Source organism: Callithrix jacchus, chromosome 4 (assembly GCF_049354715.1).
Source record: "Callithrix jacchus isolate 240 chromosome 4, calJac240_pri, whole genome shotgun sequence".
In the NCBI taxonomy this organism is placed as follows: domain Eukaryota; kingdom Metazoa; phylum Chordata; class Mammalia; order Primates; family Cebidae; genus Callithrix; species Callithrix jacchus.
The window spans coordinates 38,511,379-38,535,907 of NC_133505.1; the positions used below are offsets into that span (position 1 = coordinate 38,511,379).

General features: G+C 49.9%; 1 protein-coding gene across 37 annotated transcripts in view; it reads right to left on the reverse strand.

Annotated features, from left to right (window-relative positions):
• Positions 1-24,529, reverse strand: part of LOC144582098 (serine/threonine-protein kinase MARK2-like) — a 123,148-nt gene that overhangs the window by 73,489 nt on the left and 25,130 nt on the right. For 18 of the 37 annotated variants that reach the window (XR_013533991.1, XR_013533992.1, XR_013533990.1 and 15 more), the window contains 3 exons: positions 17,030-17,322; positions 16,255-16,594; positions 15,655-16,002 (listed from right to left, as the gene is read on the reverse strand). The gene's annotated coding sequence lies outside the window, so the exon portion shown is untranslated. Of the gene's footprint in view, positions 1-13,578; positions 13,913-15,654; positions 16,003-16,254; positions 16,595-17,029; positions 17,323-24,529 lie in introns of all 37 variants that reach the window. The other 19 variants (XR_013533989.1, XR_013533988.1, XR_013533987.1 and 16 more) reach the window with 4 other exon arrangements.

Below are 24,529 nucleotides of genomic sequence, written 5' to 3' on the forward strand. Positions count from 1 at the left end.
TTTACCTTTTCTGAACATTTTATGTAATAAAGTTATACAATATGCGGTCTTTTGTGTCTGTCTTATTTCACTTATCATAAAATTTTCAAAGTTTGTGTGGGTTGTAGCTTGTATCAGTGCTTCATATCTTTTTTATTGCTTAATTATATTTCTGTATGAATGTATCACAATTTGTTTATTAGTTGGTGACATTTTGGTCCTCATTTTGGATTATTACTGATAATCCTGCTATAAACATTTTGTATAGGTTTTTATGTGAATTTGTGTTCTCATGTCTCTTGGGTATACTCTATACATGGGAGGGGATTGCTGGATCATATAATAACTTAATGTTCAACATTTTGAACAACAGCTGGCCTGCTCTCTAAAGGGGCTATGTCACTTAAATTCTCACCAGCAAAGTGTGAGTGTTCTAGTATCTCCACATTCTCATAAATACTAATTATTATCTTTTCAATTATAGCCATGCTAGTGGGTGGGGAATAGTAACTCAGTTTCAGGTTGATGTATATTTCCCTGATGGTTGATGATATTGAATATGTTTCTATGTGCTTATAGGCCTTTTGTGTATTATTTGTCTTTTGATTATTATTTTATTATTACTAACATTATATTGAGTTACAGTCATTCTTTCTATATTCTAGATACAAGTCATTTCCTTACCAGATGTAACATTTGCAAAAATTCTCTCCCTTTCAATGAGTTGCTTTTCACTTTCTTGGTGGTGTCCTTAGACACACACACTTTCAATTTTTATGATGTTCAGATTTTTAAATTTCCTTTTATTGCTTGTGCCTTTGGTATCATTTAAGATCAGATAATTGTACCTAATCCAAAGTCATAAGGATTTATGCCTATGTTTTCTTTTAAGACTTTTCTAGTGAAGTCTCATATTTAGGTCTCTGATACACTTTCAGGTAATTTTTATATATGGGGTGAAGTAGGGATCCAGCTTTATTCTTTTGCATATGAATAGCCTGTTGTCTCAGCATCATTTGATGGACAGATAATTTCTTCCCCCACTGAATTATATTAGCACCATTTACAAAAACCAATTAAGCGTGAAAGTGAAGAGTATTGCTGGACCCTCAATTTCAGTCCTATTTTGTTCTTTTTAATGCTGCTGTAAGTTGTATTTTTTAATAATATTTTTGTTAATGAATTGATACTCTACAGAAATAGTTAATTTTTGTGTTTTTATTTTGCATTCTATCAATGTGCTAAACTCATTTAGTATTAGTAGTTTAGTAGTTGCTAAACTTGTTTTTAGTGAATTCTTTTGTATTTCTATATATAGATTTAATCACCTGCAATTGACATAGTTTTACCTCTTCCTTTTTAACCTAGATGAATTTAATTTTATCTTATTTCTCATTTAACCTTTTAAAAATTACATTATTGTATTTACAGTGCCCTACCATTTGATGTGTTTATTTCTATTATATCATGAACATTTTTGAATTTCACAGAAAAAAGTTTCATGCATCATTTTACTGATATTCCATAGTATGTTATATGCATCTGCTCTGCTGGGGTAAATATTTAGGTGGTTTTCTTTATTTGTCACCCACTCTACAGACATCTTTATACACATATTCTCACAGCCATCCCAGACTTTTCTAATTTCTCACAGCATCAGTGGTTAAAGTAATTACCTGTCTGACTAGGTGGACACAATGACTGACAATTCCATTGCTGCTGTGTGTAATTTAAGATCAACAACTACATTTGGAACTCAGATCGTCTAGGCCCAGCTACACTTAGTCTTTGTTAGTCTCAGAGATTCCCTCTCTGCCTGTTAATTTCTCTATCCCTAAAACTACCCTTGTACTCCAGCCCAAAATGTTTCCTAGCCCAGTAGTCTTGGATCTACCACTTGCTAACTAGAAGGTGTCATCTCAGAAGGTAAGTAAGGAATTTATCTCCATTCACTTTCTATTTGCTTATCATATCTCCATGTAGCTCAGGTAGATTGAGCTGAAAACATTCTTGTGTTTAGTAATCTGGCCAAAAGTGTAAAACATTCTAAGGGACTTGTAAACTATAAAGATAAAATGCCAGCTTCTGCATGCAGCATACATGTTAAATTCTATTGAAGAGGGAGACCCAGGCATCTCAGATCAACTTCCCTTTTTCATTCCTAAGACTGTAAACTGAAATCCTTTTCATATGTAATCCCTGAGACTGTAAACCAAGTTCCTTTTCATATGTAATTCCTAAGGCTGTAAACCAAAACCCTTTTCATATGTAATTCCTGAGACTGTAAACCAAGACCCTTTTCATATGTGAAGCTATAAACCTAAGATTCTTCCATGTGTAACCTCTAAAGAATAAGCCTATATAAAGATGGAACCTTCTTTTGTTAGGGGAGCTTGGCTCTTAGGCAACTATGCCACCTTGCTCCCGGCTGAATAAACCGTCAGTTTTATTCAGTTCCTAGGCAGGAACTGCTGTAAGTGAACTAACACTCATCCTAACTGTGGGAATTATTTCTTTGAAGTGTTAATATGGATCGCTCCCATAGCAAGCTCAGCCCTTTAGAAACCATGCTGAAAAATTAAAAGAAGGGATTTAGTGGGCATTATAAAGTAACTATGACACCAGAGAAATTAAGGGCTTTATGTAGGAAAGATTGGCCAGCATTTAGGGTAAGCTGGCCCCCAGAGGGGACCCTAGACAGGTCCCCTGTCTCCAAAGTGAGGCATGAGGTTATATACGGCGAGCTAGAACACCTCAATTTCCATACCTAGACTCATGGCTGCAGTTAGTGTTAAACCCTCCGAAGTGGCTAAGAGAGAAGGCAGCAACTGTTTTAGTAGTCAGGGGACAAACTGCTAGAAACCACTATCCCCCTCAGCATCGAGAAATGCAGATTCTCAAGTCCAGGCAAATTCAGTGGCAGAAACGGGCAGGATTTGCATGCATGAATACTTCACTTATTGGAAGTAGCTAACCGGGTATTTGTAACCAAGAGGCAGTAAGCCAGAGGGAAAATCATAGCGAAAGGGAACATCAGGCTCAATGGAAGGCCAACTTGATAGCTGCTCTATGAGAAGAATGCCCCCAAGAGCGTGGAAAAAGGGGGGTTCCTGGAAAGTCCCACAGTCTACCCACCTGCACCTGCAATGCGATCAGGGTGCATTTTGTCAAGAATGTCTCCCACCCCGGGGCGGGGCGGGTGATGTGCTGCTGCGCCCGCGCTTTCCTGCTCTCCCTGTCTCGGCTGCCCGCGGAGGGCGTCCCCGGGGGACCCCTCCCCACCCGCTGGCACCGATGTCCCTGGCCTTAGCGCCCCACCCTGACTCTTCCTCATGGCGGGCACCTGTGTTTATCAAACTAGCTGGGCCGCAGGTGCCCTACTGGGTGCGCGCCTGGCGCTGAAACCAGAGCCGCGCTCTCCAGGGCAAAGTGGCCGCGGCGCCTCACCCCGCCCCCCGAACGCCTCCCCACAAGGTCCCTCCGCCCACGGGCCTCGGAAAGGGCCTGTTCCCACCCTCTTCCAGCCCGCCGATGTCACCGTCCAGCCTCTACTACGATGAAGCCCCAATCCATTCCTGTGATCTCAAGGCCGAGCTGAGGCTCCCCCGTAGCTCCCTGCCCACGTCCACCACCGGCCTCACCCCTCATCTAGAGGCCGGTGGTACCCCAGCCAAGATCACAGAAAAACTGCCCTTCTATCGTTCGAACTCTATAGTTTATCAATCGTTTTTACATCCAGTATCTCATTGCGTTCTTACCATAGTCCAGTGTGAGGGCCACAGAGTGGACCGAACCCCGGAGCCACATAGTGGCTCAGAGAATGGCACAAACACAACCCAGGTTTCCATCTACTCGACAAACCTCACTGCGAGCCTACAGTAGCTGGGTGTGGTCCCCACCCTCGGGGATCTCCTTCAGCCATGCTAAGTGCGGAGGACAGAGGCCTTGTCTACACCTGTGTGTCCCCTTCTCCCCTCCATTCAGGACCAGCCCAGCTCATGGCCGGCACCTGAGGGCTCAGGAGCCCAGAGGACAGTCCCTGCAGTGCGCCTTTCATCCACTGGGAGGCACAAGACCAGTCTGAATAGCAGAAGAGACAGGAGGATGAGGCCACAAGAAAAGGGTCCTGGCTGGAGGCCTGTGGGCAGGCAGAGCCGTCCTGGGCCTTCTGGAGAGGAGCTGGTTAACAGCTTGTTCTAAGGGATGAGGAGGGCACAATCCCTGAATGCTCACGGGGTCTACACTCCAAAACCTTGATTTGAGGTGGGAAAGGAAGACAGCTACATTCCAGGACCTGGGTGGCCCCATTTCACCCAGCGTGGACTTTGGAGATCCAGGTGGTTGCCATGGGAAAGGCAGCAGGGCGAGGCAGTGCTGTCTGGAAAGATTAGATAAGTAGGAGGGAGCGAGATAGAAGTGGGGCAGGTGACTATCAAGGAGGCTGACTCAAAACCTGCACCTACCAGCTTGGCCACCATCAGAGCACCATGGGAGGGGGAGTCACAGACTGGGGAGATCCCCGAGGGACCCTGAACAACCGAACTCCATCCAGCTGTGATTGAGAAAACTGTCCCTGGGGCACGGAGGGAAAACTGACCAGCCCAGGTCACACAAGTTAATGGAACAGCAAATTCCAGATCCCAGGTCTTCTGACTCCCAGCCCTAGACACTGGCCACGATTCCACAGATCCAGGCCAGCCCCAAGGAGGCCACTCCAACAGCAGGCGCCGTCTGAACACTGGGTTGGCGGTGGGTGGGAGGCCTGGGGGACCTTTTCTCCAGATATCCAGTCACACCTGCTAGCCAGAGGTGAGGCAGGAATGTTAAGACAGGAACCCAGATTCACTGGTTGGGATTCCTGGCTCGTCAGAGAAAAGAAATTAACTCCTGCATCCCTGCAAAAGCAACTACTTTCTTTGCCTCTACATATCTTTACCAAGAATCCATCCTGTGCCAACCAAGGGGCCAGGCAGTGTATGGAATATATGGAATTTTAAAACAAGTACAGCTAAAGCCTTCTGAAAGCTTAAAGTCTAGAAAGGACAATAAGCTGCACATGCAGAGAACCCCAATAGCAAGAACAACTCAGTAGAAATAAAGGTCGGGGCCAGTGTGCCAGCCTGCCTCTGCCACAGGCCTGGGTTTCTGGCTGTAAGGGGCAGGTGGGCTCTCTGATAAGTCCTGGGGTCTCTACAGCAGTGCTGGGTGCATGGGAGAACATATCTGTAAGGACAAGGAGAAGAAAGGGAGCAGGAGACCAGAGGGAAAGCTGGGAAGAAAGGAAGAAAAGATGCAACCATGGGCTGCCAGCCTGCCCTTGCCTCAAGCCCTGCCAGCCCCAGGCTTGTCTCCCACTATCCATAATCCATGGCAGCGTTCATGCCAAGGGCTTGAGACAGTAGCTGTCTCGCCCCAACTTGGCTGCTGGACCTGTGCTGCTCTCCCCACCGCTCTCGAGGGCTGTCGAGTCGAGGCAAGAATGGCTAAGCTACTAAGGCAAGAACAGAATGCAGGGTAAGGGCCTGCGGTTTGTGAGGACATTGTGCTGACTGCTTCATATCCCCCTTAGTCTCTGTGTAGGCAATAGGCTTGCTGCAATTGAGGTGCCTGAGAGGGGCAAGAGACCCCTGCCCATATTTTCTCAGGGGCTGAGCCTTTGCTCTACCTCCTGATGGAAAGCATAATTAACAAGCCACCTTTAAGGAACCATTGTTTGCTTGCACTGTGTATCTTTGAAAAATGTATATTAACTCTTAGACTGCTTTGTAAGCTATTATCACAATCCCCCTTGAAAATGCTTTGTGAGCTGTTATCACAGGCCCCCTGATAACTATTTTTACGTGATTTCTGTTCCCTTTTCTGTTTGCCCCCTTTTTCTGCTGAGCTAAAGTAAATGTAACTAGAGAAAAGGTATAAAAGCTGTAACTCATAAAAATAAAGTTGCCTGCGTGACTTCAGGTCTTGTGGCCCTCCAGACCCCACTTTTCTATTCTCTTTTTTTTCCGCGTGCTCTCTCCCTCCGGTTGAACGAGACATCTACGTTGGTGGTCTTGGTGACTCCCGCGGGTCGTAGCCCCCCTGGCAGGCGGGTCAGTAGCCCCCCTGGCAGACGTGCCGGACCCCGACAATCCAGAACTGGACTCTCAGTCTTTCTCACCTAACAGAATAACTGAGGCTGTAGGACCCTCAAGCCTGCTCGCCCTGGCTCCAGACCTCCACAGAGCTCTCTAGGAAACAAAACAACAAAGGCAGCCCTGACAAATCAATCCAGCAAGCTAGGCAGCCTACAGCCCAGCCCTGCCTTGCCAGAATTCAGTGTTCACAGTGGGAAAGGAGATGGGGGCAGGGCGCTGTTTCAGATTAAAGGAAACTGAAGAGGCTTAAGAATCAAATGTAATTTGAGATAGGATCCTAATTTAAAGAAACCAATGGTCAGGCCAGGCAGGGGTTGGGAGACCGAGGTGGGTGGATCACCTGAGGTCAGGAGTTCAAGACCAGCCTGTCCCAACATAGTGAAACCTCGTCTCTACTAAAAATACAAAAATTAGTCAGGTGTGGTGGCTGGCACCTATAATCCCAGCTACTCAGAAGGCTGAGAATCACTTGAACCCAGGAGGCAGAGGTTGCAGTGAGCTGAGATTTCGCCATTGCACTACAGCCTGGGCGACAAGAGGGCAACTCCATCTCAAAAAAAAAAAATAACTGTGACAGGGCACAGTGGCTCATGCCTGTAATCCCAGCACTTTGGGAGGCCGAGGCAGGCGGATCATGAGGTCAGGAGATCGAGACCATCTTGGCTAACATGGTGAAACCCCGTCTCTACTAAAAATAGAAATAATTAGCCAGGCGTGGTAGTGCACGCCTGTAGTCCCAGCTATTCAGGAGGCTGAGGCAGGAGAATTGCTTGAACCCAAGAGGCAGAGGTTGTGATGACCCGAGATCACACCATTGCACTCCAGCTTGGGCAACAAGAGCAAAATTCCATCTCAAAAAAGAAAAGAAAGAAACCAATGGTCAGTCAAACACAGACTAAGGCCAGGCACAACCCAGCACTTTGAAAGGCCAAGGCATGAGGATCGCTTGAGTCCAGGAGTTCGAGGTTACAGAGAACTCTGATAATACCACTGAGGACAATAGGCACATCTGACTATGGATTGGGTCCTGAATGCCATTAGAAAACTATTAATTGGTGTGATCACAGCACTGTAGTTACATAGGGATGCATAATAAAATACTTAGAGGTGAAAAAGTTGCAATGTATGTAATTATTCATAAAATACCTCAGCAAAAAATACACATAGCAAGGCCGGGCGCGGTGGCTCAAGCCTGTAATCCCAGCACTTTGGGAGGCCGAGGCGGGTGGATCACGAGGTCAAGAGATCGAGACCATCCTGGTCAACATGGTGAAACCCCGTCTCTACTAAAAATACAAAAAATTAGCTGGGCATGGTGGTGCGTGCCTGTAATCCCAGCTACTCAGGAGGCTGAGGCAGGAGAATTGCCTGAACCCAGGAGGCGGAGGTTGCAGTGAGCCGAGATTGCGCCATTGCACTCCAGCCTGGGTAACAAGAGCGAAACTCCATCTCAAAAAAAAAAAAAAAAATACACATAGCAAATATGAGCACTGTAAACAATTATTAAGTCTAGGTGGTAGGCAAATCGGTGTTCTAAAAGGTTCTCTCTACTTTTTCTGAAGTATATTTACGCCTCAGGCTGTGAGAGCATTCATAAAGGCCAGAGCCACCCAATGAAGTCATCTGCAAAGTCTACCCATTGCCATCATCATCATCATCATCTTTGAGTCACAGACTTAATTCTCCCTCCCATTACCTATATCACCCCCATCATCTATTTCTAGACTTCTACTGGAGAAGAGGGTTCTCCTGCACTGTGCAGGAAGGGGTAAGGGCTGGCTGGCTGGCTGAATGATGGGGAGAGTGATTTGCTAACCAAATATGCACAGGTATCTGCCTCAAGCACCTGCAGCTGCTCCTGGACTGAGATTTGTGTTCACTGCCCCTTCTGGCTCTGTCTACCTGCTGGCCAAAAAAACATACCACTCTGATCATTTTACTCCCTCACTGAAGCCTCTGCAATGAGTCTCTCCTGCCTGTCTTCCCGAGTGGAAATCCCTCAGTAATGGGACTCCACCCAGTTCCATCCCCAGCCCACACCCTGGACTCACTGTGTTGTGAACGCCCAGCCTCATTTCTGCACCCACATTTCTCTCCTAGTCCCTGGACTGAAAGGCCCTGTAACCTCCTCTCCTCAGGCCCCTGCTTCGTGACCCCAAGCTCTCTAAGCCAGGGTCCTGACTGCAGGGTATTGTGACTGCAGGTACGAATGCTGGGTGCCACTGGCACCTTTTGTATGACCAGCCTGATGTACCCAGGGCTTCAGAGCTCACATTCGGAGGCCTGTGATGAACTTAGTGGAGATCTGGGTTCTGCTTTCCTCCTTCCCCCACCCCAGATTTCCTGCCCTCCACTCACACAGCCCCACTCCCAGAGAGGGGTGCCCCAGCTGTACACGGGGTGAAGTTTAGAGAGAAGGGCTGGGGGTGGACATGCAGGGACTCCAGGCATGTGTGCAGAGATCATGGAAACCCAGAAACTTCCCCGAAAGCAGAAAGCAGAAAGCTGGTGTGGCCCCACCCTAAAACTCAGCATGTGTCCCCATCCCCAACCCAAGCCACCGCCCCAATGCACCAAGCCAGGGAGAGGATGTGGGGTCAGGAATGTAGGGCAGGGCAGAGTGTGAGCAAGTGGCTCTAGCAGGATTCTTTCAGACCAACAGGATTCAGGCCAGGCCGAGGAACTGGATGCAGCAGAGACCCTGGAGTCCCAAGGTGGACGTGTGGCCCTGATTCTAGGCTGAGCCAACCCCCACACCACCCTCTCTCCACTTCATCCCTTCTCCAGCATATCCTTGCACTGCCAGGGAAGCGCCTGGTACCTCCGCAGCCTAACCTCAAGGGCGGAGGCTGGTTTTACTCCCCACATGCTAGTGCAACATTTACACAGGACATGAATCAGGTTTGACCTTCTGTGGCACAAGTTCTGTTCCTACGCCCCTCCACCACCACAGAAACACAAAACATTAGACACCTTTACTAAGAGGTAAAGGTGTACCTTGTCTTTCCATTTCTGGAAACGTATTACCTGAGAGGATACCTATAACTAGACAAGTGTTCAGGAATGTATGGACTAGGATGTTCAAGACAAATGGTTCGTAACAGCAAAAATTTACAAACAGCCTGAATGCTGAATATTAGAGTTGCTTAAATAAATTAAGGTGGCCAGGCGCAGTGCCTCACTCCTGCAATCCCAGCACTTTGGGAGGCTGAGGTGGGAGGATAACAAGGTCAGGAGATCGAGACCATCCTGGTTAACACAGTGAAACTCCATCTCACCCGGAAAAAATTAGCTGGGCTTGGTGGCAAGAGCCTGTAGTCCTAGCTACTCAGGAGGCTGAGGCAGGAGAATTGCTTAAGTCCAGAAGGTGGAGGTTGCAGTGAGCTGAGATTGTGCCACTGCACTCCAGCCTGGGCAACAGAGCAAGATTCTGTCTCAAAACAATAAATAAATAAAGTTGTTTAGGGCCAGGCACAGTGGCTGTAATCCCAGCAGTTTGGGAGGCCAAGGTGGGTGGATCACAAGATCACGAGTTCAAGACCAGCCAGGCCAACATGGTAAAACCCCATCTCTACTAAAAATACCAAAATTAGCCAGGTGTAGTGATGGGCACCTGGAGTCCCACCTACTCGGGAGGCTGAGGCAGAAAAACCACTTGAACCTGAGAGGCAAAGGTTGCAGTGAGCCAAGATGGCTCCACTGCACTCGAACGGGTGACAGAGCAAGACTCCATCTCAAAAAAAGAAAAAGGCTAGAAGGTCATCGAGAATGTCAATATAAGTCACAGTTAATGTAAGTCACTTAGAGAATGTTAATGTAAGTTACAGATACTTTTTCTTTTAGTTTTTCACATTTTCTCCATGGAATGTATATTTATTTAAATCTGAATATATATATATATATTTTTTTTCAAAACATGAGTTGCATAGATTAGGCTGAGACCAAGACTCTGACTTGGGGTACAGAAGTCTAACATCTCCTTCCAGTGAAATAGCTAAATGAAAGCCAAGGCAGGTCTGAAATCCACCCAGGAAATGCAGGAATAGGAGGGGCAGTCTCACATTCCTGGAATTACATGTGTCTCACAGACTTAAGGCTCAAAGGGCCCCACTGCACAGAATGGAACAAGCTGGACCTGTGCCTTGATTACCACTGATTTCCCAGTGCCTAAAACAGTGCCTTACCTAGCACACGGTAGATGCTTAATAAATGTTTGTTGAATGACATTATAAAGTCTGATGAAGACAAAGAGGAGATGGGCCTTCCGGGCTGAGGGGCAGGTAGACCCAGCAGGCAGGCTTTCCTTACAGACTGTCAGCCTGGGAGGCCCCCAGCTAGGGATCCAGGCCCCAGGTACTCATTAAAATCACCTGGAAAGCTTTTTAAAAATCCAACACCCAGGCCGGGCACGGTACCTCACGCCTATAATCCCAACACTTTGAGAGGCTGAGGTGGGCAGATCACAAGGACAGTATATAAAGACCAGCCTGACCAACATGGTGAAAACCTGCCTTTACTAAAAATACAAAAAATGTAGCCCTACATGGTGGCACGCATGTGTAATCCCAGCTACTTGGAAAGCTGAGGCAGGAGGATCGCTTGAACCTGGGAGGCGGAGGTTGCAGTGAGCTAAGATCACACCACTGCATTCCAGCCTGGGTGACAGAGACTCCATCTCAAAAAAAAAAAAAAAATCCAACGACCAGACCCCAGCCTTAAAGATGGCACAGGTCCAGCTTGTTCCATTCTGTGCAATTGGTCTGGCATGAGACTTGGGAGCTGGATTTTTTTTTTTTTTAATCCTTGGGAGATTCTCAGGTACAGCCAGAGCACAAACAGCCAGCAACACCCAGTAACAGCCAGACATGGTGACTCATGCCTGTAATCCCAGCACTTCGGGGGGCCGAGGAGGGAGGATCACTTGAGCCCAAGAGTCTGACATTAGCTTGGGCAGCCAGGGGAGACCCTGTCTCAACAAAAAATACAAAAACTAGCCAGGCGTGGTAATACATGCCTGTAGTCCCAGCTACTGGGGGGAACTGAGGTGGAAGGATTGCTTGAGCCCCAGAGGTGAAGGCTGCAGTGAGCCCAGATCACACTACTGCATTCCAGCCCCGGGGACAAAGGCCCTATCTCAAACAAAACAAAACGAAAACCACCCAGCAAGCTGTTGATGGAACACGAGACTGACACTGTTCCTGAGAGCCATGCCCCTGAGGTTTCTGACGCAGGGATCATGAGCCTGGGAACCTGTGCTTCCTCTATATTCACCCCCATACTTCTTGGGTCCTGACCTCCAGGGAAGTGGGTCAGGCTAGCAGGTGAACAGGGAACCCCATGGGTAAGAGGCAGGGTCCCTTCTGATCCTACCCGTTATGATCACCCAGCCCCGGGTGATCCAGGTCCAGAGACCCTGAGAGCTCCAAATGGGGCACCAAACCCCAGCCATGGGTGGGAAGAGGCACTTTGACAAATGTTGAAAGTTCAGCTCCAAGACCCAGTTCACCTGCACTCCCCCAGTCTACTTTGTGTGGGTCTGGGGCCACCCCTCTGGGTACTCAAAAGAGATCTTCACCAGGTGCAGTGACTCACACCTGTAATCCTAGTCAGGAGTTCGAGACCAGCCTGACCGACACGGAGAAGCCCCATCTGTACTAAAAATACAAAATCAGCCAAGCATGGTGGCACATGCCTGTACTCTCAGCTACACAGGAGGCAGATGCAGGAGAATCACTTGAACCTGAGAGGCAAAGGTTGCGGTGAGCTGAGATCATGCCATAGCACTCCAGCCTGGGCAACAAGAGTGAAAACTTCATCTCCAAAAAAAAAAAAAAAAGATTTTCAAGAGATGACATGAGATCCTGATGGGTCCATCCTGTGTATCCAAGGCCAGTTCTTCCTAGCCACTGGCCTGAAGCCACATTAAATCCTCCACTTTTTGTTGGCCCTAATCAGCTACTCCAGCCCTGGCCTCTGCTGCTCCCCCTGGGGTGAGGGATAAGGCAGTGGCAGTGGCCACTCTCCTGCCAAGAACAGGTGTGGTCCTGCTTTCCCTTGCTGGCCGGCAGTCTCACCACTCCTGAATCCACTCCCTGAACCCCTGCCATCCTTCCGACCCATAGTTAATGTACAATCTTCACCAGGACCTCTAATTCTCCAGGAGGCTCTAATTGGCCTCCTCCACTTTGCACTGAAGAGCTCTGGCTCTGAAGGCTGCCCCTGCCTCCCTCCCCAACCAATGCCCCCTTCCCATCTCCCAGGTGACCTGGCCCATCTGCCCACCAAGGCCACCCCTGTCTTCAACAAATGCATTTCATCCAGCCCTTACTGGGTACCTCCTGGGACCCACACACTGGGCACTGGGTTAGCCCAGGAATTCAGTCAAATCAGCCTCAGGGTTCACAGACATGGGCACCAACAGCCTTGGGAAAGGCAGAGGGGACGAGAGTTGAGAAAGGAGGCACCAGTCCCCTGGGGATCTTAATAAAATGCAGATTTTCATTCAGTAGGACTGGGCATGGGGGTCTGACATTCTGCATTTCTGACAAGCTTCCTGGTGTCGCTGAAGTTGCTGGACTGATTATTTACAGCACTTACAAATCACTCCTTCTTTGACTCCTAAGTCCAAGGAAACAGGAAGCACAGCTCCTTGAACCACCACCAAGTCCCCAGCACCCATTACAGTGCCTGTGGACCTGCTAAATGTATGAATGGTGTTAATCCTGGCAAGATGCCCAGCATTAGATGGGTCTACAGGGAAGCCTCCGATGTGAGGGACACCAGAGAGTGGTTTGTCCAAAATAGTTCAAAAGCACAGAGGACAAAGGGTTAATTCTGCCCTGCAGGTAGGGGAAGCTGGATCTCTCAAAATAGGCCACAATGCATTAGGCCTTAGAGGGTGGGACAGATTTACCCAGGTGGAGACTGGCTAAAGGGCAGGAACGACGCAAGAGCAAAGGTAAAGAGACTGAGAGCACGAGACAGGTTGCAGTCATGCGGTGCACCCAGAGCTCCAGGTGAAAAAGCCCCAGAAAATTATGATGCAGTAGGCAGGGCGCTGTGGCTCACGCCTGTAATCCCAGCACTTTGGGAGGCCGAGGTGGGCAGATCACAAGATCAAGAGATCTAGGCCATCCTGGCCAACATCGTGAAACCCCGTCTCTACTAAAAATACAAAAGTTACCTGGGTCTGGTGGTGCATGCCTGTAGTCCTAGCTACTCAGGAGGATGAAGCAGGAGAATCGCTTGAACCCAGGAGGCAGAGGTTACAGTGAGCCAAGAACGCTCCACTGCACTCCAGCCTGGTGATAAAGCGAGACTCCTGTCTCAAAAAAAAAAGAAAAAGAAAAAGAAAATTACGGTGCAGACCTGCACAGGCTGATGCTAGAAAGCCATGCCAGGAGGGTGGGCGCCTGCGGGTGGAAAATCAGGAGATGTTGGAGGTGTTTGCAGAGGGAGGGCTCACCCTGTCATCGAAGAGCGCTCTAGAGGTCTAGAGGTCGCCAGGTCCTGCCCCAAGATCACGGTGGGTGGAGGAAGCAGTTCCTGGGGCGGGAAGGGCCGAGGTGGAAGGAAGTTACAGAGGCAACAGAGGGAATCCTTGGGAGGGAGTGAGGCCTGCCTGAGAGCAGGGGAAGCAGCAGTAAGATGTTTTCCCTGATGTTGTTAAATCTCACAGGTGCTAGGCAGGGCACGGTGTTTCACGCCTGTAATCCCAGCACTTTGGAAGACTGAGGCAGGCAGATTGCTTGAGCTCAGGACTTGGAAACCAGCCTGGGTAACATGGTGAAACCCTGTCTCTACAAAAGAATGCAAAAATTAGCCAGGTTTGTCTGTAGTCCCAGCTAGTTCTGGGGGCACTTAGGCAGGATTGCTTGAACCCTGGAGGTCAAGGCTGCAGTAAACCAAGATGGCATCACTGCACTCTAGCCTGGATGACAAAGTGAGACCCTGTCTAAAAAAAAAACCCTACAGGTGCTTAAAAACCACAGTGTGTTCAGCCCCGGGCCAGGCACTAAGCAACAGAGGTGGTCATTTCCCATAAGTCCTTGGTGCTCTTCACTAGGAGGGGACTTCCCCAATAGTTCCCTACATCCCCCACAACCCCCACACCCTCTACTCCTTCCCTCAGCTTTATCAGAGGTGTTTACTCAGTACCTACTATATGCAGGCCCTGGCCTCAGGGCAGCCAGAGACTAGTCACTGCTCTCTGGAGGAGGCCTGCACAGATGCTGGCCCAGATGTTGCTCCAACCCCATCCTTTAGGGAGCTAGGAACAAGTCAGATCTAGAGGAAGGGGGGAAAAGTAGCCAGGGATTCCACGTGTGAAGGAGAGGCCACCAGGAGGGACGTGGATGGTTCTGCGAGAAGGGGACCAGGCATGCTGGAATGCTGGGTGAGAACTCCCTGCTGGCAGAGTCAGCCCTCCAATCCCACAATCCAGCAAGACCAAAGCTAAACTCCCAGCAATGCTGGGGGAGACCGGTGACCCCGCACCTCCTAGGCTTGGGGTGAGTTGGGCCCTGTCCAGAGCCAGTCCTGAGCTGAGGGTGCCAGGTTGTCCTCCAAGTCCCCCAGAGGCACCACCAGGCTGGCTGGTCCCACTGAGTGGGTCAGGAGAAGACGGGGTGTCCCCTAGAGGGAAGCTATGTGTGGCTGGGAGGATGAGACAATTTAACCTAGGCTCCCAGACTGAAAACAGGACAAAGGTAGCAGGCCCTGCTCTGGGCCTTGGCTGGAGAAACCACGCTACACTCCCGATCACCCAGCTACTCGCCTGAAGATAAACCCATCCTCTCTGCCTAATTTCTCTCCTGCCCCATCCCTGCTATAGGCCTGGCCCTCTCCAGAGACATGAATTGATTCCCTGTTTATCCAGCCCAGACCCTGGGAGGTGGTGGCCAGAATTAATTAATGTTTGTGAAGTGCTGGAGAGAAGCTAGAACCAGGGACCCAAGGGCGCCAGATGAGGAGTGCAGGAAATTGAAGGGGAGAGACGGGGAGAAGGGGCAGCTGGCTAGGACCTGAAAGCCTGGAAGGGGAGGGCTAAGACACTCCTACTGAAGCTGGAAAGAACAGGGAGAGAGCTGTGAGGAGAAGGTGAGACCCCTCAAAGGCACCACGGAGGATTCCGGGCTCCAAGCAGAGCCTGCCCACCTCCCACAGCTCCGCCCTGGCCTCAGAGCTGGTCACATCCAGGCCCGGCTGCCCTTCTCCAACTCAGCCTCCAGCCACCCACCTGCCCCAAGGACCACCTGCAAAGGAAGTCTCGGCCCCTCCGCCCCCTCCAAAGGCTTGTGCAGGAGGGTAGAGGCTGCGCCGATGGGGGCTCCTCCTGCCAACTCCAGTAGGGCGCCCGAGTCCTACCTGAGCAAACACTTCACTTCCTTTCTCTAAAAGAAGGAGACGAGGCGGTCCCTGCTCCTTGAGGCTGGGGGGACTTCCAGGCCCTCTGTCGGAGGGCGGCGGCAAGACGCACTCAGCTGGCACCAAGGCCCACGGCGCCCCCTCTTTGCCCGCGCCCCTCTCGAGCTAGACTTACCCCAAAGTGCTGATGAAGCCATTGACAGAGCCCTCGGCGTACAGGGAGACGATGTCCCCGATGTGGAGAAAGCTGAACATTTCACTCATGGCTGCGGCCCTCCGGAGCCCGGGGCGTGGGGGGCGCCCAGGGGCGCGTGGCCAAGCTCAGTGCAGAGGACTGAGGCGTCCGGGGGACGGGGAGGGGCGCGCCCCCACCTCGGAGCCCGACGCTTGGGGAGGCCGGGGCGGGCTAGTGGCCACGGGAGCCAGGAGGCGGCGCGGCGCGGCGCGGCCCGGGGTCCGGGTGAGGAGGTACCCACGTCTGGGCGCGCCCGCCGCCAGCCCGCCAGGCCCGGCCCGCGCGTACCTGCAGCGTAGAAGGAGCAGGAAGTCTGGGGCCGCCAGATACAGGCAAATCCCGCCCCCCCACCCCCCTCAGCCAACGACCCGCCCGCCGGCACCCATGTGCACCGGCCTGCCTCCCGGCGCCCCGCGCTCCTCGCTGGTCCGGGTCCCGACCTCCCGGACACCAAATGCGCTGCCAGCCCTCCTGGTCCCCAAAGGCATCCTGCACCGCACTGGGGAGCTCTGGGTCCAGCGGGCTCGCGGAACTGCGTACCTGGGAGGCCCAGGCGTAGTGGGGAGCTCTCTGCCCTCGGGGCTCCCGGAGTCCAACGCTCCCGCTGGCGCTACCCCGGAGCGGCGCGCGGAGGATGCGCCCTGGAGTGCCCTCGCTTGCAGCGCAAATTCGGGATTCACTTTTCCCAACGTGAAAAAAGCCTTTTAATTGCACAATAGAAAGTGCTCGGGCTTGGAGGGGAAATGAAGCAATGGGGTGGGTTTTGTTTTTTTTTTTTTTCCTCTGCATTCCTGTGTACAAAGAGATCCAACTTCCGAATCAGTTCAGCCGCTCCCTCTCCAGGAGTTGGCTCCAAAACTCTTGGCTCCTTCCGTCTTTCCTTTCAAAAAAAAAAAAAAAGAAAGAAAGAAAGAAAGTTACTGTTTGGTAGAAAGTCCCGCCATCTTTCCCCCAGGTTTCTTGCCCCCACCCTCCCCCCAGGCTTCCTGCTGCCCTGAGAAAAGTCCGCCAAGCCTCGGCCTATCCTGAACCGACACATAACCCTCTGAGCCACCTCAGCAGTCTGCCCAGAGACGGACAGCCTATCCTAAGCTCCTACGACACTCCGCCAGCCCTGTGTCCACGCCCCGTCCACCCCCCTATATAAAACCCTCCTACCCCAGCTGCGCAGTCGCAGCCAGCCTCGATCTCCTTCCTTTCCTGGCCTGCCCGCTGGTTCCAATAAACCTGAACTCGGCTTCCAACTCTCGACCTGTTATTTGGGGTCGGGTACCGGGCAGGGGTCTACAAGGGGGTCGCACAGTTACCAAGTTACCTTCGCTGGTTGATAGCGCACGCAAGCGCCAAGGATGCCAAGTCTGGGTGCCGGCCCTCTGGGAGTGACCCGGTGCGGCGGCGCCTCCAGGCTCTGGCTCCCGAAGTCCTGCCCTCCAATTCGCGTCCCCGCTCGCTTACTTTCTGTTCTGTTTCCCGGTGCTTGGGTGTTTGCTTTCTAGTCCTTTATTTGAACTTCTAGGATAGGGTGCCCATTGCCACCCCCATCCGATCACATTCGCTCCCTTCAGAACCCCCACCCCCACTTCCTGAGTTGTGGGGGGGCGTTTGTCCCTGGAAGAAAGGGAGGAGGGGACTCGGTGACTGAAGCAGGAAGAAGAGAGGCTAGGGGAGGGGTGGAGACATCTAAGAGCAAAGAGACAGCTGCTGACCCTGGGAAGAGAAAAGCCCCAGGCAGTGGCGGGGTGGGGGGGCGGTTCTCTTTTTTATTTTTCTTTCGAGGACCCCCAGGAATCTGGGAGGGAAGGACACTTCCAGGATCGCCGAGTCCCGTGTTTTACAGTTTTGTTTTGTTTTTCACCAGGGCAAACAGTAACAAGTTTCACAGCAGACCAGTACACACCTTCATCTATATATAAGCAAAATAATATTTTCGCCAAACAATGCTTACTCTTAATGACCTTTGATGCCGGCTGATATTTTCTATTCTATTTGAGTTGTGTTGGTGTTGCTTTAATGCTGATTGTAACCCACTGAATTGCTTTTTTTAAATGTTCCAAATGGGTTGCAAACTGCAGTTTGAAAAACCTCATCCAGTCCATTGTGCCAAAAAGAGATGACCAAAACCCAGAGAAGGAGCACCACCCATCAAGAGCACTCAGCAGGCTCCTGGCAACTGCAGGCAGAAGCTAACCAAGCCTCTGATTTTCAGCCCGGTGTTCTCCTACCACCTCACACCAACTGAGCCACAACGGTGGATCACTGGAACCTCACTGAGAAGGGCCAGCCCCTGGAACAGTGTCACCTACTCCAGAAGCCAGGCCTCCTGTATCTTCCCCAAAACTTAGCAGGAAAAAATATGCATTCATTCCGTAAGTATGTATTGAAGGCCTGTTATGTCAGGCCTCTGCTGGGCATCAGGCTTTGATCCAGCTGTCAGCCTGAGCCCAATTACCTTGTTCCCCTCCCCAGACGGTGAGGAGGAAGAGGGACAAGTTGAAAACTTGTCTCCTCTCCTGACATCCGTATATGGTTCCATAACTCAGATGAGGTATGGTAGCCGGGAATGGAGTTCACTCCACTTCTGGCCTCTCTGGACTAAAGCACGTGGCCTTGGTTCTCCCCACCCCTCCCCAGCCTAGGAGTACTTGGAACCTCTGTCTCTCCACCAACCAGGAGGTCTCAGAGGTGAGTGCTCTGGGCCCCCATCACCTGCTTCACCAAATCAGCTCCAGTGTAAGCTCTTTTATATACCTGGGTTCTGAGTTAGAATTTGTTTCAAGAAAAGTTCATTTGGTTAAAAAACAACAACAGAAACCAAAGTTTAAGAAACAGATGGTGGCTGAGCACGGTGGCTTTCCAGCTGGCCAACAGAGCAAGACTTCGTCTCAAAAAAAAAAAAAAAGAAAAAAGAAACATGGTGCAGGGCACGGTGGCTCATGCCTGTAACCCCAGCACTTTGTGAGGCTGAAATGGGCAGATCACCTGAGGTCAGGAGTTTGAGACCAGCCTGGCCAACGTAGAAAAACCCCGTCTCTACTAAAAATACAAAATTAGCCAGGCGTGGTGGCACATGCCTGTAATCCCAGTTACTTGGGAGGTTGAAGCAGGAGAATCGCTTGAACCTGGGAGGTGGACATTGCAGTGAGCTGAGATCTTGCCATTGCACTCCAGCCTAGGTGGCAGAGTGAGACTTCATCTCAAAAAAAAAAAAAAAAAAAGAAAGCAAGAAATAGGGAGCCGCGGTGGCTCTGGCCAGTTGTCCTGGCTCTTGAGGAGGTGAGGTTATGAGTTCAAGGCCAACCTGAGCAACATAAGAAGCTCTCATTGATTAACAAAAAAATAAAGAAATAAAAGAAACAGATGGTACAGCTGCAGTGAGTTCACTCCCCTCCTCCCTACGTGAAGCCTTCCTATGCCTCCTCACTGCCCACAGAACAGTCTACAGACCTGAACCCAGCACACCAGACCCTCAAGTCTTGCTGTCCTCCCACCCTCTGCAGACACCACTATTGTTCCTCAAGGAGGATCCATGCTGTGGACTGACCAAGAAAGAACGCAGGCTCGGACTCTTACAGCCTGGTTAGAGTCCCCACCCTGCCACTTCCTAGAAGACATTCTCTCGGCCTGTGTCCTCATCTGTTAAATGGGTAAAGTACCATACCAACATCTGAGAGAAGCGTGAGCCGTCAGCACAGTATCCCAGGCAGGAGTGAGAGTATGTCCCTCCTCATTTACCCGGGACCTCATCCACTCATACACCTGTGCCTGGGCTCCTGTGGCTCCCTCTAGCACTTCCCCTTTTCAGTTTCCCAAGATCAGAATAGTCTTCTTCCCTAAGTTACTGGAGCACCAATCTTTTAAGTACTATTATGAACCATTTCAAGAAGTAATAGATAAAAATACAGTGAGTGTGCTGTACCTTTCCTCCAACTTTGCCAAATCTTTGTATTTTGCCAAATTTGGTTCCTTTTTTTTTTTTTTAAAGAATTAAAATTTAGGTGGGGTGCAGTGGCTCATGCCTGTAATCCCAGCACTTTGGGAGATCAAGGGAGACAGATCACCTGAGGTCAGGAGTTCAAGGCCAGCCTAGCCAACATAGTGAAAGCCCATCTCTACCAAAAATACAAAAATTAGCCAGGCAGGCTGCGTGTAATGGCTCATGCCTGTAATCTCAGCACTTTGGGAGACCGAGGCGAACAGATCATGAGGTCAGGAGTACGAGACCAGCCTAACTAACATGGTGAAACCCCGTCTCTAATAAACATACAAAAATTAACCAGGCATGGTGGCACGTGCCTGTAATCCAAGCTACTCAGGAGGCTGAGAAGCAGGAGAATTGTTTGAACCTGGGAGGCAGAGGTCACAGTGAGCCAAGATCATGCCACTGCATTCCAGCCTGGGCGACAGAACAAGACTCAGTGAAACAAAAAAAAAAAAAAAAATTGGCCAGGTGAAATGACATTTGCCTGTAGTCCCAGCTACTAGAGAGCCTGAGGCAAAAGAATCACTTGAACCCAGAAAGTGGAGGTTGCAGTGAGCCAAGATCACACCACTGCACTCAGCCCTGGGCAACAGAGTAAGACTCCATGTCAAAAATAAAAATAAGGGCCGGGGGCAGTGGCTCATGCCTGTAATCCCAGCACTTTGGGAGGCTAAGGTGGGCAGATCACCTGAAGTTGGGAGTTTGAGACCAGCCTGACCAACATGGAGAAACACTGTTTCTACTAAAAATACAAAATTAGCCAGCTATACTGGCGCATGCCTGTAATCCCAGCTACCCCCGAGGCTGAGGCAGGGAATGGCTTGAATTGGGGAGACAGAGGTTGCAGTGAGCCGAGACAGTGCTATTGTACTCCAGCCTGGGCAACAAGAGCAAGATTCTGTCTCAAAATTAATTCATTAATTAAAACTTAAAATTTCAGTTGTGGCCAGGCAAGGTGGCTCACATCTATAATCTTAGCACTTTGGGAGGCCAAGCCTGGAGGATCACTTTTGCCTAGGAGTTCAAGACCAGCTTGGGCAACATGGCAAAAACCTTGTCTCAAAAAAAAAAAATGAACACCTGTAGTCCCAGCTACTTGGGAGACTAAAGTGGGAGAATCACCTGAGCCCAGGGAGGTTAAGGCTGCAATGAGCTTTGATTATGCTACCGCACTCTACTCTAGGCGACAGAGTGAGATCCTGTCTTAAAAAAACAAACAAACAAAAAACTCAGTTGAAGCTCCTCCCTCCTCATGCACTCTTCAACTAAGTTCTTTCCCTCCAGAGACAGCCACTATCCTGATTTGGGTGGGTTTCATTTCAGGTAGGTTTTTATGTTTGTACGGCATTTCAATGTATCCATAAACAATGCATGATGTCACTTTGCAGAATCTTATATCTGGTATAAATGTTATCACCCTGTGTGCATCCTTTGATACACAGCTACTGTGTGATAGTCTACTTCCTGGCCACATCACAATTACTTTATCCATTTTGTTGGTGACAGGTCTTGAATAAAGAATTATCTAAGTTTTGCTATTGCAACAATGTTGCAGTAAACATTCTTGTCTCCTTGTGCACATGCATGCATGTCTCAGGGGCAGTGTCCTTCAAACTGTGGATTGAGGCCCATTCATGAGATAGGAAATCAACTTAGTGGGTGAAGATCAGCATTTTTTTTTTTTTTGAGACAGAGTTTCACTGTTGTTACCCACGCTGGCATGCAATGGCATGATCTCGGCTCACCGCAACCTCCGCCTCCTGGGTTCAAGCAATTCTCCTGCCTCAGCCTCCCGAGTAGCTGGGACTACAGGTGTGCACCACCATGCCCACCTAATTTTTGTATTTTTAGTAGAGACAGGGTTTCACCTTGTTGACCAGGATGATCTCAATCTCTTGACCTTGTGATCCACCCACCTCGGCCTCCCAAAGTGCTGGGATTAAAGGCGTGAGCCACCCGTGCCCCGCCAAGATCAGCATTTTTAAAACTCAAAATTGACTAGAAAGTATCAATGTTTGTAACACATCATCAGGGTAAATAATAGGGTGAAAGTTGTCTGTTGCATGATGTGTGTGTTATGGGTAACAATATATTTATTATTGAGGATACCTGTCAAAAAGCTTGAGAAGCCCTGCTCTAGAATAAAAACTTAGAAAGTATGATTGCTGGATTACTTCCTAGGAGTTGCCAAATTATTCTCCAATTTAGATTTTTTTTTTTTTTTTTGAGACAGAGTTTTCACTCTTGTCACCCAGGCTGGAGTGCAATGGCACGATCTCAGCTCACCGCAACCTCCGCCTCCTGGGTTCAGGCAATTCTCTTGCCTCAGCCTCCCGAGTAGCTGGGATTACAGGCATGCGCCACCATGCCCAGCTAAATTTTTGTATCTTTAGTAGAGATGGGGTTTCACCATGTTGACCAGGATGGTCTCGATCTCTTTGCCTCATGATCCACCCAGCTCGGCCTCCCAAAGTGCTGGGATTACAGGCTTGAGCCACCGCGCCTGGCAAAAAAAAAATTTTTTTTTTTTTTGGTCAATCAATGAGAGCTTGTTATGTTGCTCAGGTTGGCCTTGAACTCATAGCCTCACCTCCTCGAGCGCCAGGACAACTGGCCGGAGCCATCGTGGCTCCCCAGTTTGGATTTTTTTTTGAGATGCAGTCTCACTCTATAGCCCAAGCTGGAGTGTAGTGGTGCAATCTTGGCTCACTGCAACCTTCACTTCCCAGATTCAAGCCATTCTCCTACCTCAGCCTCCCAAGCACCTGGGACTACAGGTGCTTGCCACCAGGCCCAGCTAATTTTTTTTTTATTTTTAGTAGAGACAGGGTTTCACCATGTTAACCTAGATGGTCTCCATCTCCTGAGTTTGTGATCCGCCCACCTCAGCCTCCTAAAGTGCTGGGATTACAGGCGTGAGCCACCAACCCCAGCCTTGGATATTCTAATTTACCCTCTTGCCAGCTACATAGGAATGTGCCCACTGAACTGTATCCTAAACCAACACAGAATTTTTAACATGAGATTTCCTTATTCCCCCCCATCAAAGAACATATCATGGGCCATCTTGGATTGAAACACTCTGTCTTTTCTGGCCTCCCTGAGCCAACTGTGAGCTGGATGAAGGAAGCTGTGTCCTTCACTTTGTGTCTCCAGGTCAAGTCAGGAAAACAGTAAGTGCTTGGGGGGGCAAGGTGGGTCACCCCTGTAATCCCAGCACTTTGGGAGACCGAGGCAGGTGGATCACTTGAGGTTAGGAGTTTGAGGCCAGCCTGGCCAACATGATGAAACCCCTGTCTCTACTAAAAATACAAAAATTAGCTGGGCGTGGTGCCATGCATCAGTAATCCAGCTACTCAGGAGGCTGAGGCAGGAGAATCGCTTGAACCCAGGAGGCAGAAGTTGCAGTGAGCCGAGATCATGCCATTGCACTCCAGCCTGGTGACAAGAGGGAAACTCCGTCTCAAAAAAATAAAAGAAAAAGAAAACAGTATGTGCCTAATAAATCTGCGTGGAATTGAACTGTCAAGGAGAAAGAGGTGGGGAAAGCATATAAACTACATCAGGAGATACATACACAAGGAGACCGTGAGAACGACAGCTTGGGGTGTCAGGTGCCTGGGTTCCCTGGGTGGGGAGCACAGAGCTCCCAGAGATGCTCTAAGGAACTGGGAAGAACTGATGGACTGCACCTCTTCCAAGTGGCTTGAGTGGAATGCTGTTAAGCTGGAGCCAAGTTCAGGCCCAGGAAGGAGTCACCATCATCCCCCTCATGACTGATCTGCCTGGCCCAGGCCCCAACCTCAATTGCTGGGTATCTCCCAGCACCCACCAGCTCCACCTCCAAGGCTCCTCTCCCAGAGAGAATAAGAAGCTCTGATCAGGATTCCCAGGAAGCCAGTGATTTTAGGGGCTTCTGGGTGGGAGGTCTGGGGGCCAGGAACTGGTAAAAGAATCACTTTTTACCCTCTCTCTCTCTTTTTTTTTGAGACGGAGTTTCACTCTTGTTGCCCAGGCTGGAGTGCAGTGGCACAATCTCAGCGCTCACTGCAACTTCTGCCTCCCGAGTTCAAGCCATTCTCCTGCCTCAGCCTCCCAAGTAGCTGGGACTACAGGTGCACGCCACCACACCCAGCTAATTTTTTACTAATAGTTTAGTAGAGACGGGATTCACCATTTTGCCCAGGCTGGTCTCAAACTCCTGAGCAATCCACCCACCTCTGCCTCCCAAAGTGATGGGATTATAGGCATGAGCCACCATGCCAAGCCAGACCTGAGGATTGTTTTCAAAATAGACAGAGAGAGAGAGAGAGAGAGAGAGAGAGAGAGAGGGGGGGGGGGAGAGAGAGAGAGAGAGAGGAGAGAGAGAGAGAGCAAGCACTAAAGGAATGACCATCTAATGGTGGAATTTTGTTTCAAATGGATGACCAAGAATAGGACATGTATAAGGCAAACTTTTAACAAGATCTTCACAAATCAGGCCTCCAAGTCCCCTTCCCTGTTTAGTAATCCGTTTTTGATTGTCTGTTATACCCGATGGCTAGGAGGAAGCTGGGGGGCTAGGCTGAGCTGCCAAACCCCCTGAGTTCTGAATCTGAGTTGGGAGTGGTGGGGATTGCAGTGGAGGTTAATTACAGTTCCCAGTTGCCCTCTGAAGTCATCCCATCCTGAAGCCCAGGTTGGCATTTTGGCAGGAGCTCCCAAAGAGAGGGGGTGGCCTCTGGCCATTCTTTCTCTCTCCAGATGCTCGAGGTAGACCCTGAACCAAGAGGGAAGCAGGGCAGGTTTCTGTGAGTATGCCCAGGCCTTGGCACCTCACCTGCCAACAAGAAACGT